At 37.2% G+C, this 14,986-nt stretch overlaps 1 protein-coding gene and 1 long non-coding RNA gene across 5 annotated transcripts in view; one reads left to right on the forward strand and one right to left on the reverse strand.

Moving 5' to 3' along the window:
• The window catches only part of CLVS1 (clavesin 1), a 440,705-nt gene that overhangs the window by 276,813 nt on the left and 148,906 nt on the right, over nucleotides 1–14,986 (forward strand). The gene's annotated exons all lie outside the window — the stretch shown is intronic.
• Nucleotides 3,188–14,986, reverse strand: part of LOC107976324 (uncharacterized) — a 34,197-nt gene continuing 22,398 nt past the window's right edge. Inside the window, exons 2-3 of the long non-coding RNA XR_001720198.3 lie at nucleotides 10,790–10,855; nucleotides 3,188–5,175 (exon numbers count right to left, since the gene is read on the reverse strand). This is a non-coding gene — a long non-coding RNA (uncharacterized LOC107976324). The remainder of the gene's footprint in view (nucleotides 5,176–10,789; nucleotides 10,856–14,986) is intronic.

The following is a 14,986-nucleotide window of genomic DNA, read 5'->3' on the forward strand; positions in this document are numbered from 1 at the left end:
CTTCTCTCTTCTTTGAAGTGTCCTAGTGGGGATCTGCTTTCCAAGACCCTCCTCATGCTCAGCCTCACCCTGACTCCATTCAGCCTCCTTTAGAGGATGAGAAACATCTCCCCAACCAGAGCCGGCTTAGGCTCCTTTTAATTGCATCATTGGCCTGGTGGGAGGATAGAGAGAAAGGAGAGCAAGAGTACAGCAGAGCCCTGAAAAGGGGGGATGGTAATGGAAGGAGGAGAGGACTCTGAGCTCCTCGATGGCTAAAGTAAAGAAATGGAATTCTGACACTTGTTGCCTATATCCGCTCTACACAGAGCTCCCTCAGAAGCGCTTGTCTGCCTTGCTCTCTATCTTGCGCGCCATTCCGCTTTTCGCACTATGTGTCCTTGGTTTTCTTCTTGATCTCCCAGTGGTGAGCTTGAAAGTAGCAGCTGTTCTCTCCGTGCTTGTGCTGGGCCTGCATCTGGCACAGCCATTGGCATACGGAATCCAGTTAACCTTTGGCGAAAAACATGAGCGATATTTATTGCCCCTTTTCAAACCTCAATTATAACAAATTGCAATTATGTGGCGGCTCGGAAAGGCTGCCGTGCACATCACATGCAGCCATTTAGAAAAGAACTCTGGCATCCTAGAGCAGCAAATTTGGAAGGAGGACATTCTGAGGCCTTTAGGAGATCAACTGTGTGCTGGACGGACTTTTCAAGCCATAATGTAATTATAATGTGTTATAATTTAACTTTGAAAGGATAGAACAATATCCAAAAGAGGAGATGTGTTGGGCACCAAAATGATCAAAGGAAATCACAGTTGGGAGAAGAATGAAAAGTAGAGGGAGAAACATGGACACAACATTTAAAAAGTCTGAATTTTTTAAATGCCACCTGTTTTCAGGTATTAACATTGGAGTGATTTTCGTATCTCTACACTGGATGGAGACCTCACTGTTCCACTCAATTTAACAAAACAAATATGACTTCAAAGTAACTTTGGGTATATTTTATTTAGCATTAGCTGGTACAGCATGATTCTGTTAAAATACATAAAAGCACTTTCTTCCAATTGCCCAGCCCTTGCCCATTCTGATTTTCTGGTTATCTTTGGATTTATAGCAAAATGTTTGTTTTTCAAAAGATAAAAATATATGGGGATGTTTATTGGCTGAAGTTCTAGCTAAGTATTAGAATGCAAATTTTATTATGGTTGTAGGTGGCTAGTGGTGAGGTAGATGCACCTTTAGAACAAGTCTAAAGAATATAGATGAGATAATAGTATGTTGAAAGATCAGTCATTTAAAAACCAGTGGGACGTTGCTGCAATGGTCTGTGACAGTATGATTCAGTTGCTGCTGAGAGTTCCCAGGAATTTTCAGGATGGCATCTCCAGAGCTAAAGACAATGTACTTGTACTACATAATTTGGTGTCATGCTCTTTTAAGCAAATCTGAGTAATGAAGAGAAGCATCCAAAAACAAAGAGGAGGATTAGAAACCTAAGACACAAAAATGTTAGCCTAAAGTCAGCAGTCTGGGCAACGAGGGCTCAGAACTGGGTCTTGGAGCCAGTTGCAAAATTAATGCTGAATATCGAAGTTCTCACCACGTTCCTCTGATTCTCCAAAGTGAAATCCTCAGGGGACACCTCTTAGAGACAAAATTTTTCATTTTGGTGATATATTTGAGGAAATATCAATACCCCGATAACATCCTAAAAAGAAAATGCTGTATAAAATAAAACATTTCTGCTGTCATCATCCTTAATCCACTTTAAATCTTAGTGCTAGGCTAATGGTATGAAGAAAAATAAAATCCATTTTCTATCTTGAAGGAGTTTGTTGAACATGATATACATACATACATATACACACATTCTTAATCTAAAATAGAATATGGTCCTATGCCAAAGGACCAATATGTGCAATAATAATTGCTAATATTTATTGGGCACTTAATGGTAGGCCCTGTTCTGAGTTCTCTTGAAGGCATCAATTTTTTCACAAAAATTGTATGGATTTGGCACTATCATTTCAGTCATGCAGGTGAGGAACTTGAGACACAGAGAAATTAAAAAAAGAAAGAAAGAAAGTTTGACCAAATCAGAGCTAATAAATTTGTTTTACTTTTTCCATATTAGTCAGGTTGGTCTTGAACTCCTGACCTCAGGTGATCCACCCACATCAGCCTCCCAAAGTGCTGAGATTACAGCCATGAGCCACCGCACTCGGCCTAGAGCTGATAAATTCAGATCAACATCCAGATTCCACTGTCTGGCTCTAGAGCTCCCACACATCTCAATGACTGTAGAGAGAGAACAATGCAAGATTAATACCTCTTTAATTCAGTAGGACCAGGCAGGGCAAGAGGCTTAGCTCAAAATGGCAGGGTTAGACAGCTCCAGGGAATGGAGTAATCTGGTTCTACTGGATAACCTCTCCCTCTTCCATGACTCTTTAGCAATCTGCTCAGCCCTCAATTCTGGCATGTGGCTGTATAGACTGGAGTTTGTGCAGCTGTCCCTAATCTCAGCTGTCCAAGCATGGAGCAGAGGACCCGCATATAATGGGGTACTTCATAAATACATGAATAAATGAATATCCAACTAGGAACTGAGATCGTACTTTTTCCCTTTTTGAAGGAGCTAATGTTATTTTTTTTCTTGGTTCCCATACTTGCCTTAACTGTAGCCATGGGACTTGCTTCTTTGGTAAGTAGTAATATTAAAACCATTTTAAATTGAAGTTTTGCAGAAAGCATACTATTTGGGGACTGGCCAGAAAAAAAAAAAGTGCAATTCCAAAGAAAGTGGAAAAGTACCACATAGACTGGATAAAATGGAAAATTATATTTGTGTGACCTACTGTGTTACCAAAAGGCAAATGTGGATTTTGTTGGCTTGGATTTGCTCATCTGCTGCTACACCTCCTTCTCGATGCCTCTTTAGTGGCAATTTTCTAAACTATCTTTATGTTCAAGGTTTTAATAAAAACAAATCCTCTGTTAAGCTACATTTGAGAGTGCATTTCTACTGAGGAGCATTGGCCCCTGATTGCCTATCCACAAGAGCCAAGATGAGGCAAGTTCCACTTGGTTTCTCAAGGCAGTAGGCCCCATACACTTGCTACTCATTTTCCTTTATTATAATCTTTGGGACAATATTTTCCCATTATTGACAATAACTCTTATGAAAACTCCTTATAAAATCAAATTTGCATTTTTATTTTCATTCTCAAAGCAAAGGCTGGGCTGACATTTTTGATATTCAAGAATCCCGATATGACAAGTGCAATGTAGTAGGACGCTCTGATAGGCTGAAGGGCATTTGGAAAGCTCACGGATGCAGAGGACACCTTTTCTAAAAGCAGATGGGTGCTCAGGAGCAGAAGCAACAATTAAAAGTCCTGGCTGAGAAAGAAACTCTTAATTACATTTGGATGACTTGATGTTCCCTCGAATATGGTGCCTGCTCTTTTCTTTCTTCCTTGATTGGAGCCTCTAGGGATGTGTGTGTGTGTGTGTGTGTGTATGTGTGTGTGTGTGTGTGTTTGGTTTGACAACATGTGTTGCTATTACTCAGTTGTTTTAGGGAAAGAATAGTCTTTGAAAAGGGAAGAGATGGGGGAAAGAAAGAGGTAGAGAAGAGGAAAGGTGACTGAACAGCTTCTATTCCTACCTGGAGAGGGCTGTAGATGGTGGCAGCAGGTGTCAGAGAAATGAGATCTTGTGGCTGGCAGGATCCCTTGGGGAGAGGCTCAGGAGAAGGCTTAGCTTGACTTGTGGGGACAGATATTTCAGGGAACTCAGCCAGCTCAAGAGTGACGCTGCTGCACCAAACCTATATGTGATTTTTAATTATTTTAATTGTTTATTCGAGAGAGTGCATTTATCTCTCTTCTGAGTTACTTTAAGAAGTATATTGGCCTAATGGACTAAAAAGTAAATCTTTGTCCATCCAGTCCCAAAAATAAATAAGTAAATAAATAAATGAACTTCCAATTTTCCTGTATTGGGCATTTCCCTGAAGAGTTATTCGCACATGGTATAGAATGTCAGTCAGCGTTTCTTAATCCAGGGTGCCTGCGACTCACTCTAAACGATTACATCAGAATTTCAGGGGGTAAAGCAAGGGCATTAGTGTCTTAGAAAAACTCCCCAGAGGTGAAGCCAGGGCTGAGAAGCACTGCTCCAGACATTTGCACAGACTGTTCTCTTGGTCTGAAAGTCTCCTTGGTCTGAAAGAGCAAGGAGACTTCACACAGAGAAGCAGAGGTCGCAGATGAGGAAACTAAATAGGGTGAGAAAATAACCGGGATGGGAGTCTTCTGGGGACCCTTAAAGCCTTATAGATATGTTGTGCTCGCTACAATATAATAATAAAGATTCCCAGCCAGTCCTAATGATGACCTTTTACATGCATCTAATTAAAAGGCAGCACACAATTAATTTCTGTTTGTTATCCCTTCTCACGAGGAAACCATCAATATTATCCTCCCCTGATGCCTCCTTGTAAACTAGTTTTGACTTTTTTCCCCCAGATAAAGTATTCATTTGACAAACACTGAGCCCCTCCCTGTGTAAGGCATGGTGCCAAGAGCATGGCAGATCATAGTCCTGCAATCATGGGTTTCCATCTAATGGCAGAGACAGTCACACAAATAATGTCTCATCTAACTGTGTAAGCACAAATGTGATCAATGTTCAGAGAGAACAGGGTGCCAATGAATGGAAAGCAATTGTTGCAGATCTACTCTGAGGCAGATAGTTAAGATCTCCATCTAAAAGAGCAAGGGTTATTCTGGACCAAGAGAAAACAGCCTGTGCAGATGACTGCAAGTGGTAAAAGACATCGCATATTAAGAGAGCTTAAGAAGGGTAATGAAGCTAAAAAACAAGAGTTTGGGTAGAGAATAATCCCCCATGTTGTACAACTAACTCTAAGGAGCATGAATCACAAGAGAGGACTTTGGCAGCACCAAGAGGGGACCCCTAGTTGCCTGAGATGAAGGCACAGACATGCTGAGCCTTGTAGGTCATCCTAAGACATAGCAGCAGCAGGCCATGGAGGCTTTCAGCCAAGGAGCATCTCAGCAGTTTTGTCTCTGAAGAAATTCTCTCTGCTTGTCAGACTGCAAGGAGTGGAGGATTGCAAACCTGAGTTCAGGAAAGACCAGTCCTGACGCTACTTCCTGCAGAGATGAAGATGACTGAATTAGAGAGGTGATGGTGGAAACAAGACCTGACACATTGAAAGCTATCACTGCACAATCTCACTTACCTGTGAATTCTAAGAAATTGTACTCAAAGGAGCAGAGAGTAGAGTGATGGTTACCAGGGGTTGGCATGGGGGGGTTGGGGGGGTTGGGGATATTAATATATGTTGGTCAAAGGATATAGAATTTCAGCTAGATAAAAGGGATAAATTCAAGATTATCTGTTATACAACATGTTGTACATGTTTGTTAGATGTTTATACATGTTTACTTTATTAGCTCAATTTGGCCATTCCATTATATATATATATATATATATATATATATATATATATATCCTGAAGTATACATTGTGGAATAGCCAAATTGAGCTAATTAACATGGGACTTGGTAGTGCAAGTATTTCTTTGACATATTGATTTCATATCCTTTGGCTATATACTCAGAGGTGGGATTGCTGAATCATATGATAGTTCTATTTTTAATTTTTTAAGGACCCTACCTACTGTTTTCCATAATGGCTGTACCAATTTACATTCCCATCAGCAATGTACAAGGGTTCCCTTTCTCCATATTCTTTCCATTATCATATGCATTGCCTCACCTACTTGTCTTTTTGTGATTAGAACACAAAATCGACTCTCAGCGATTTTCAAGTGTACAATACATCGTTATTAACTATAGTCACCATGTTGTATAATAGATTCCTGACTTTATTATTCCTATGAAACTGAAAATTTGAATCCTTTAACCAACATCTCCCTAAACACAACCATTGTCCCCAAATCCCTGGTTTCCACTATATTACTCTCTGTTTCCATGAGTTTGGCTTTTTTATGTTCTACATATATGTGATATCATGCAATATTTGTCTTTCTGTGTCTGCTTATTTAACTTAGCAAAATGTTCTCAATCATAGGTGGGAATTGAACAATGAGAACACTTGGACACAGGAAGGGGAACGTCACACACTGGGGCCTGTCATGGAGTTGGGGGAGGGGGGAGGGATAGCATTAGGAGATATACCTAATGTAAATGATGAGTTAATGGGTGCAGCACACCAACATGGCACATGTATACATATGTAACAAACCTGCACATTGTGCACATGTCCCCTAGAACTTAAAGTATAATAAAAAATAATAATAATAATAACTTATCATAACGTCCTTCAGGTTCATTCATATTGTTGCAAATGACAGGATTTGCTACTTTTTATGGCTGAATAGTATTTCCTTGTGTAGATATGCCTCATTTTCTTTATCAATTTATCTACTAGTGGACATTTACATTGATTTCATATTTTGGCTATTGCGAATATTGCCTCAGTGAACGTGGGAGTGCAGGTATCTCTTCGACATACTGATTTCATGTCCTTTGACTATATACCCAGAGGTGGGATTGCTGCATCATGTGGTAGTTCCATTTTTAACTTTTTGAGGAACTTTTGTACTGTTTTTCATAATGATTGTACTAATGTACATTCCCACCAACAGTATACAAGTGTTCCCTTTTCTCCATATCCTTGCTAACACTTGTCATTTTTCATATTTTTGATAATACTTGTCCTAGAAGGTATGAAGTAATATTACATTGTGGTTTTAATTTTTATTTCCCTGATGATTAGTGATGTTGAGCACCTTTTCATGTATCTGTCGGCCATTTGTATGTCTCCTTTTGAGAAATGTTTATTCAGGTCCTTTGCCCATTTAATTGGGTTGTTTTCTTGCTATTAAGTTGTTTGAGTTCCTTATATATTTTGGATTTTCACCCTTTGTTAGATGTATGGTTTGCAAGTATTTTCTCCCATTCTGTAAGTTGTCTTTTCACTCTGGTCATTGTCTCCTTGGCTGTGCAGAAGCTTTTTAGTTTGAGATAATAGCACTTGTCTATTTTCCCTTTTCTTGCTTGTGCTTTTGGAATTTCATTAAAAAAATTATTGCCCAGACTTATGTCATGGAGCTTTTCCCCTATAATTTGTAGTTGTCAATTAAAAAATAATAATTTTTCAAAAGGAAAAAAATGAAAAGCTACCAGGAGATAAAACCAACAGAGTTGGGCCACTGATTGGATATGGGTGAGAGGAGAAGGAGGGAAAAGAGGGTCAAGGACACCTCTCAGATTTCTGCATGAAAACCTGTGCTTGGGGTGGTGCCATCCCCTGAGGTGGGGAACAGTGAGAGGACCAGGTTTGGGTGGGCAGATGGTACGGGAAACATACCAGGAAGTTTTTTTGTTTTTGTTTTTTAGGTTTTATTTTTTCATTTTTCTGTTTGATCTTCCATCTTAATGTTCAGAACCTTCTTAATTTTCTGTTTGGAATCAGTAAGAAACAATCTGAATTACTTTACAATTCTAATGTTCTTGATCCCAAACTCCCATACTCCCCTGGTTTGGAAACGCCAAAAGTCAAAAATAGAAATCCAGAATAAGGCTTCATAAATGGAAGTTTCACACAGAAGGGATTGCTGGTTGGTAAAGGATTGCCTCCTGGCTCTCTAGCACTCTCCAAACACAGTGTAAGTGTGCACTACCAGCTTGCGTCTTTTAAGTTCCATGCAAATAACCCCTGAACTGCATCACCGAGGCACATGCTGTCTTTGCCATGTAAGAATTTTTTTTCAGGAAGGTTTAATTTTATCTCTTGGATAGACTAATACATGTATGGAGTATTAAATTAACTAAAAAGCATTAAACCATAGCATTAACATATGTTGGTCAAAGGATATAGAATTTCAGTTAGATAAAAGGGATAAGTCCAAGATATCTGTTATACAACACATTGTACATGCTTGTTAGATGTTTATACATGTTTATTTTATTAGCTCAATTTAGCCATTACATAATATATAGGTATTTCAAAATATCATGTCCTATACCAAATAATAAATACCTATTTATCCTTCTCCTGAGGGTTTTTGACCACTGAAGAGAATCAAGTATCCCATTTGGGTCATTGCTGACTTCTCTTTCCAGAGGTCTAGTTAGCGTCTCTCACCCAATACATTTTCTTCAATTCTCTCTATCTCCCAAGTGAGCTATTTCTCTTACAACTCTTTGTATTTGGCATTATTTGATTTGTATCGAACATACTTTTCTCCTTATCATAAACTACTGTGATGATGCATTGCAAGAGGGAACCATTTCAATAAACCATTAGGAGATTTTTGGATCCTGAATGGCAGTTTTACCCTGAAGATAAGGTAATGCTGTAATCTACCATCTTGTTAAATGTACACACACATTCAAACAATTGTCAGACTGCAGGCAGCTTAGAAAATACATCTTCTCTTTTCCACTCTTACACCATTATGTCTTTGTGCATGTGCCCTGAATTTAAAGGTAAAGTGAAAATGAACAGAGCAATTTTCATGTAGAGTGGAGGAAATTAAGCTGAGTAAAAGCTTTTAGTTAACTATGTGATTCCCAGTCACCCGCACGGCAGCAGCAACAGAGAGCTCAGGGGCATCTAGTCATTTCCTGTGATGGCTTCTGCACCTCTCTCTGGCTGTGGAGTTGAATAGTGATTATATACCGCCACTCTGGTAGACATGGTGGGCTGAAGGCAGTTCCTAGGTAAGCCTGGGGTGTATGGAAGGTTGGTGAGGCATTGATACATGTCCTCATTTGTCCCAGGAAGATGTGGTTGTAACCGTGCTTGGTCAGAAACTTGTTTTCCCTTGCAGATCATTTTATGGGTATCCTCTGAATCTGGTCCCTTCTCTCCACTTGCTCAGGTATGGATTTTTTTCTCCAAAAGATCCCACATAGTAGGAGCATCCCAGGATGTTCTAAATAGGACCATATAAATGCTTCAGCAGTTGATTACAAATTCTCTGGAAACAAATAAAATACTAGAAAATCTCAGTAAAGGAATAGAAGTTATAAAAAAGAACCAAGTGGAAATTATGGAACTGAAAAAATATAACAAAATAAAAATTTTAAAGTGTCATTTTAAACTTGAAATGATAGATTCAATAATAGAGTGGAGACAAAAATGATAAAGCCACTAGGTTTAAGGACAGATCAATAGAATTTACCCAATATGAACAGAGAGAAAATATACTGGAAAAGTAACTGAATAGAGACTCAGGCTCCTGTGGGACAATGTCATAAGATCCAATATTCATAGGATCAGCATTCCAGAGGGAAAAGAGGGAGTGGAATGAAAGAGTATTTGAATAAGTAATGGCTGAAAACTTCCCAAATTTGGTTAAAAAAAAATACAAACTTACAGATCCCAAAAGTTGAACAAATCCCAAACAGGATAAAACAAAGGAACACACATCATAATCACACACTTATAAATAAAAGACAAAGGAAATATCTAGAAGGCAGTCAGAGAGAAAGAACACATCACATGCAGAGGAACACCAATTCAAGTGACACTGAATTTTCATCTGAAACCATGGAAGCAGAAGGAGGAGGTACAACATTTTTCAATAGCTTAAAGAAAATAGCTGTCAACTGTGACTTCTATATCTGGTGAGACTATTCTTCAGAAATAAAGAAGAAATAAAGATATTCTCAGACAAGAAAAAACTAAAAGAATTTGTTCCTAGCAGACCTACCCTTAAAAGCTGGCTAAAGAAATTTCTTTAAATGGAAAGTAAAAGACAGAAGAAAGAATCTTGAAATATCAGGAAGAAGGAACAAGAGGAAGAGTAGAAACATGTGCATATAATAAACTATCTTTTATCTCATGAGTTTTATAAATCATATTTGATGATTGAAACACAAATTCTAACACCATCTGCTATTCAAGACAGTGATATTTAAAAGAGGGAAAAGTACAGGGACTTTAACGGTAATGAAGCTTCTATACTTCATTGGAAATGGTAAAATGTTGATACTCTACCTATTATGTCTCATATGTATACTGTAATGCCTAGAGCAATCACTATGAATATCATGTAAAGAGGTATACCCAAAAACACTCTAAATAAGTCAAGACAGAATCCTAAGATGTTTAAGTAACTCAAAGGAAAGAAAGAAAACAGAAACATCTCAGAAGAAAACAGAAACAGAGGAATGATCATCAGAGGAAATAAATAGAAAAGAATTAATAAAATGGTGGACTTAAGCCATAACATAAAAATAATTATGCCAAATGCCAGTAGTCTAAGAGACAGAGATTAGCAGTGGATTAAGAAATCAAGCTTCAACAATATTTTACAAGAAAATCAGTTGAAATTCATTAACGTAGACTGAAAGTAAAAAGATATATCATGCAAAGATGGATTTAAAAAAATAGACATGGCTGTATTCGGATAAGGTAGTCTTCAGAGGAAAGGAAACTACCATAGATAATGAAGGAAATTGCATAATGATAAATGGATCAATCCATTAAGAAGACATAAATAAGTCAGCCCTCCATAGGTTCTGCATCCACAGATTCAACAAATGGTGGATCAAAAATATTTGAACAAAAAAGCAATAAAAAATAACAATACAGCAATAAAAAATAATACAAATAAAAACACCAACACGGCATAACATTCACATAGCATTTACATTGCATTAAGTATTATAAGTAATCTAGAAATGATTTAAAGTATATAAGAAAGTAGGTTATATGTAAATACTATACCATTTTGTATAAGAGACTTGAGCAGCCACAGATTCTGATATCCTCAGGAATCCTGGAATCAATTTCCTGTGGATATTGAGAGATGACTGTTTCTTAAATGTGTGCATACATAAAAAGTCTCACAATACATACAGAAAAAACTGATAGTGCTTAAAAGAGGAGTAGATAAAACTGCAATTATAGTTGGGGACCTCAACCTCCCCACCCTCAGCAACTGATAGAACTACTAGACGGAAGATTTGAACAACGCAATCAACCAACAGGATCTAATTGACATTTATAGAACACACCACACAACAACAGCAAGGTACACATTTTTTAAAGTGCCTGTGGAACATTCATCAAGATAGACTGTACCTGAAGTCATAAAGTAAACCTTAACAAATTAAAATAAATGAAATCATACTAAGTGTTTTGTCTGACCATAATGGAATCAAACTATTAATCAATAACAGAAAGAAAACACAAAAATCTCAGAAGACATGGAAATTAAACAATACACTTCTAAATAATCTATAGATCAAAGAAGAAGCCTCAAAGGAAAATTTACTTGTAAATAATTTATAGATCAAAAAAGAAGCCTCAAAGGAAAATTTAAAAATTATGTCCAACTAAATGAAAATGAAAACGCAGCATATCCACATATATGAGATGCAGATAAGACAGAGCTGAATGGGAAACAATATGAGATGCTGATATTAGGAATAAGGAAAGGTCTCAAGTCAAAAATCTGTTCTACTTCAAGAAACTAAAGAAGAATGAAACAAAATAAACCCAAAGCAAGCAGAATAAAAAAATAATAAAGAACAAAAATCCATGAAAGTGAAATTAGGAAAAAAAATAGAAAATCCATGCAAAAAGTTGGCCCTTTAAAAAAAATCAACAAAATTGATAAACCTCTAGCTAGACTGACAATAATAAAAAGAGAGAAAACACAAATTAGCAATATTGGAAATGAAGTAGGTGATATCACTACAGATCCTACAGCCATGAAAAGGAAAATGAAGGAATATTATGAACAACTTTATCCTCATAAAGTCAATAACTTAGAAAATATGAAGCAATTCCTTAAAAACTACACAATGTGAAAACTCAATCAAGGTGAAATAGATAATCTGACTAGCCCTGTAGCCTTCAAATTCGTTGAATTCATAAATTTAAAACTCTTGAAAAAGACACTTCTGGGCCCACGTGCTTCCACTGGAGAATTTTACAAATATTTTAAGAAGAATTAACAACAAGCTTGCATGTTCTCTTCTAGCTCACTTGATGAAGCCCATTCGACATCACTAGTTATTAGGGAAACACCAATCAAGACCACAATGAGATACATGCCTACCAGAATACCTAAAATAAAAATTATAATAGCAGAAACACCAACTGTTGTTGAGGTTATAAGGAAACTGGATTACTCATCAAGATTGCCAGTGAAAATGTAAAATAGTGTCATCTTTCTGGAAAGCAATTTGGTAGTTTCTTTAAAAAACTGAAAAAAAACTGTACATGGGATTACCATACAGACCAGAAATTACACTCTCGGGCATTTATCTCAGATAAATAAAAACCTATATTCACAAAAAAGCCTATACACAAATGTTCACAGCACCTTTGTTTGTAATAGCCAAAACCCAAAATCAGCACAGATGTCTAGCAACACGTAAAATGGCTAAAAAAACTGGTACATCCATACCATTGATTACTACTCAACAATAAAAGGAAAGAACTATTTATATATGTAACAACTTTGATGAATCTTCATGTAATTATGTTGACTAAAAATGCTAATCCCTAAACATTATATAACATTCAATTTCTATAACATTTTTGAAATGACAAAATTTTAGAAATGAAGAACAGATCAGTGATTACAGGTTTTAGGGAATGGGAGGAGAGAGTTATAAAAGGGCAACATGTAGGGTCTTTGTTGGGATGGATCTGTTTAGTATCTTGACTGGCTTGGTGAATACACCAATGTACGTCAGATAAAATTGTATAGAACTAAATAAACATATACACATGCACACATACAAACAAATTATTACAACTGCATCTGAATCTACAGTTACCTCAATTTAAAAAGTATTCTGTTCTTCCCTGTTTCTCCTAACTGTGAAGTTGGTTCCACTCCCACCAACGCCCAAAACAAATTTATCTTGTCACCACTTTCTGCTGAGCTATGATATAGCACTTGACTTTATCAGCTAGAGCTCTTGCAGCAACATCAATTGGTCAGAATTGGTACTGAATTCAACTCTATTGGCACATCATCTAGAAAACAATCTTCCAGAAATATTTAGCCTGAATCCAACCAAGCTTGTGTACCTCACTCCAGTTTAAGAGGAAGAAGTTTCTTTTTTTTTTTACACCATAAATATATAAAATTTTTATTTGTCAATTCAAAATCAGTTGGAAGAAACAAACGAGAAAAACAGAAGCACACAGCATGGTGGTTTGTTTTTTACTATGGTCTTTTTCTTTTTTTTATTATTATTATACTTAAAGTTTTAGGGTACATGTGCACAATGTGCAGGTTAGTTACATATGTATACATGTGCCATGCTGGTGTGCTGCACCCATTAACTCGTCATTTAGCATTAGGTATATCTCCTAAAGCTATCTCTCCCCTCTTCCCCCACCCCACAACAGTCCCCAGAGCGTGATGTTCCCTTTCCTGTGTCCATGTGTTCTCATTGTTCAATTCCCACCTATGAGTGAGAATATGTGGTGTTTGCTTCTTGTTCTTGTGATAGTTTACTGAGAATGATGATTTCCAATTTCATCCATGTCCCTATAAAGGACATGAAGTCATCATTTTTTATGGCTGCATAGTATTCCATGGTGTATATGTGCCACATTTTCTTAATCCAGTCTATCATTGTTGGACATTTGGGTTGGTTCCAAGTCTTTGCTATTGTGAATAGTGCCGCAATAAACATATGTGTGCATGTGTCTTTATAGCAGCATGATTTATAGACCTTTGGGTGTATACCCAGTAATGGGATGGCTGAGTCAAATGGTATTTCTACTTCTAGATCCCTGAGGAATCGCCACACTGACTTCCACAATGATTGAACTAGTTTACAGTCCCACCAACAGTGTAAAAGTGTTCCTATTTCTCCACATCCTCTCCAGCACCTGTTGTTTCCTGACTTTTTAACGATTGCCATTCTAACTGGTGTGAGATGGTATCTCATTGTGGTTTTGATTTGCATTTCTCTGATGGCCAGTGATGATGAGCATTTTTTCATGTGTTTTTTGGCTGCATAAATGTCTTCTTTTGAGAAGTGTCTGTTCATATCCTTCACCCAGTTTTTGATGGGGTTGTTTGTTTTTTTCTTGTAAATTTGTTTGAGTTCGTTGTAGATTCTTGATATTAGCCCTTTGTCAGATGAGTAGGTTGCGAAAATTTTCTCCCGTTTTGTAGGTTGCCTGTTCACTCTGATGATAGTTTCTTTTGCTATGCAGAAGCTCTTTTGTTTAATTAGATCCCATTTGTCAATTTTGGCTTTTGTTGCCATTGCTTTTGGTGTTTTAGACATGAAGTCCTTGCCCATGCCTATGTCCTGAATGGTAATGCCTAGGTTTTCTTCTAGGGTTTTTATGGTTTTAGGTCTAACATTTAAGTCTTTAATCCATCTTGTATTAATTTTTGTATAAGGTGTAAGGAAGGGATCCAGTTTCAGCTTTCTACATATGGTTAGCCAGTTTTCCCAGCACCATTTATTAAATAGGGAATCCTTTCCCCATTGCTTATTTTTCTCAGGTTTGTCAAAGATCAGATAGTTGTAGATATGCGGCATTATTTCTGAGGGCTCTCTTCTGTTCCACTGATCTATATCTCTGTTTTGGTACCAGTACCATGCTGTTTTGGTTACTGTAGCCTTGTAATATAGTTTGAAGTCAGGTAGCGTGATGCCTCCAGCTTTGTTCTTTTGGCTTGGGATTGACTTGGCAATGCGGGCTCTTTTTTGGTTCCATATGAACTTTAAAGTAGTTTTTTCCAATTCTGTGAAGAAAGTCATTGGTAGCTTGATGGGGATGGCATTGAATCTACAAATTACCTTGGGCAGTATGACCATTTTCATGATATTGATTCTTCCTACCCATGAGCATGGAATGTTCTTCCATTTGTTTGTATCCTCTTTTATTTCCTTGAGCAGTGGTTTGTAGTTCTCCTTGAAGAGGTCCTTCACATCC

The sequence above is a fragment of the Pan troglodytes genome, chromosome 7 (genome assembly GCF_028858775.2).
Source record: "Pan troglodytes isolate AG18354 chromosome 7, NHGRI_mPanTro3-v2.0_pri, whole genome shotgun sequence".
NCBI lineage: Eukaryota > Metazoa > Chordata > Mammalia > Primates > Hominidae > Pan > Pan troglodytes.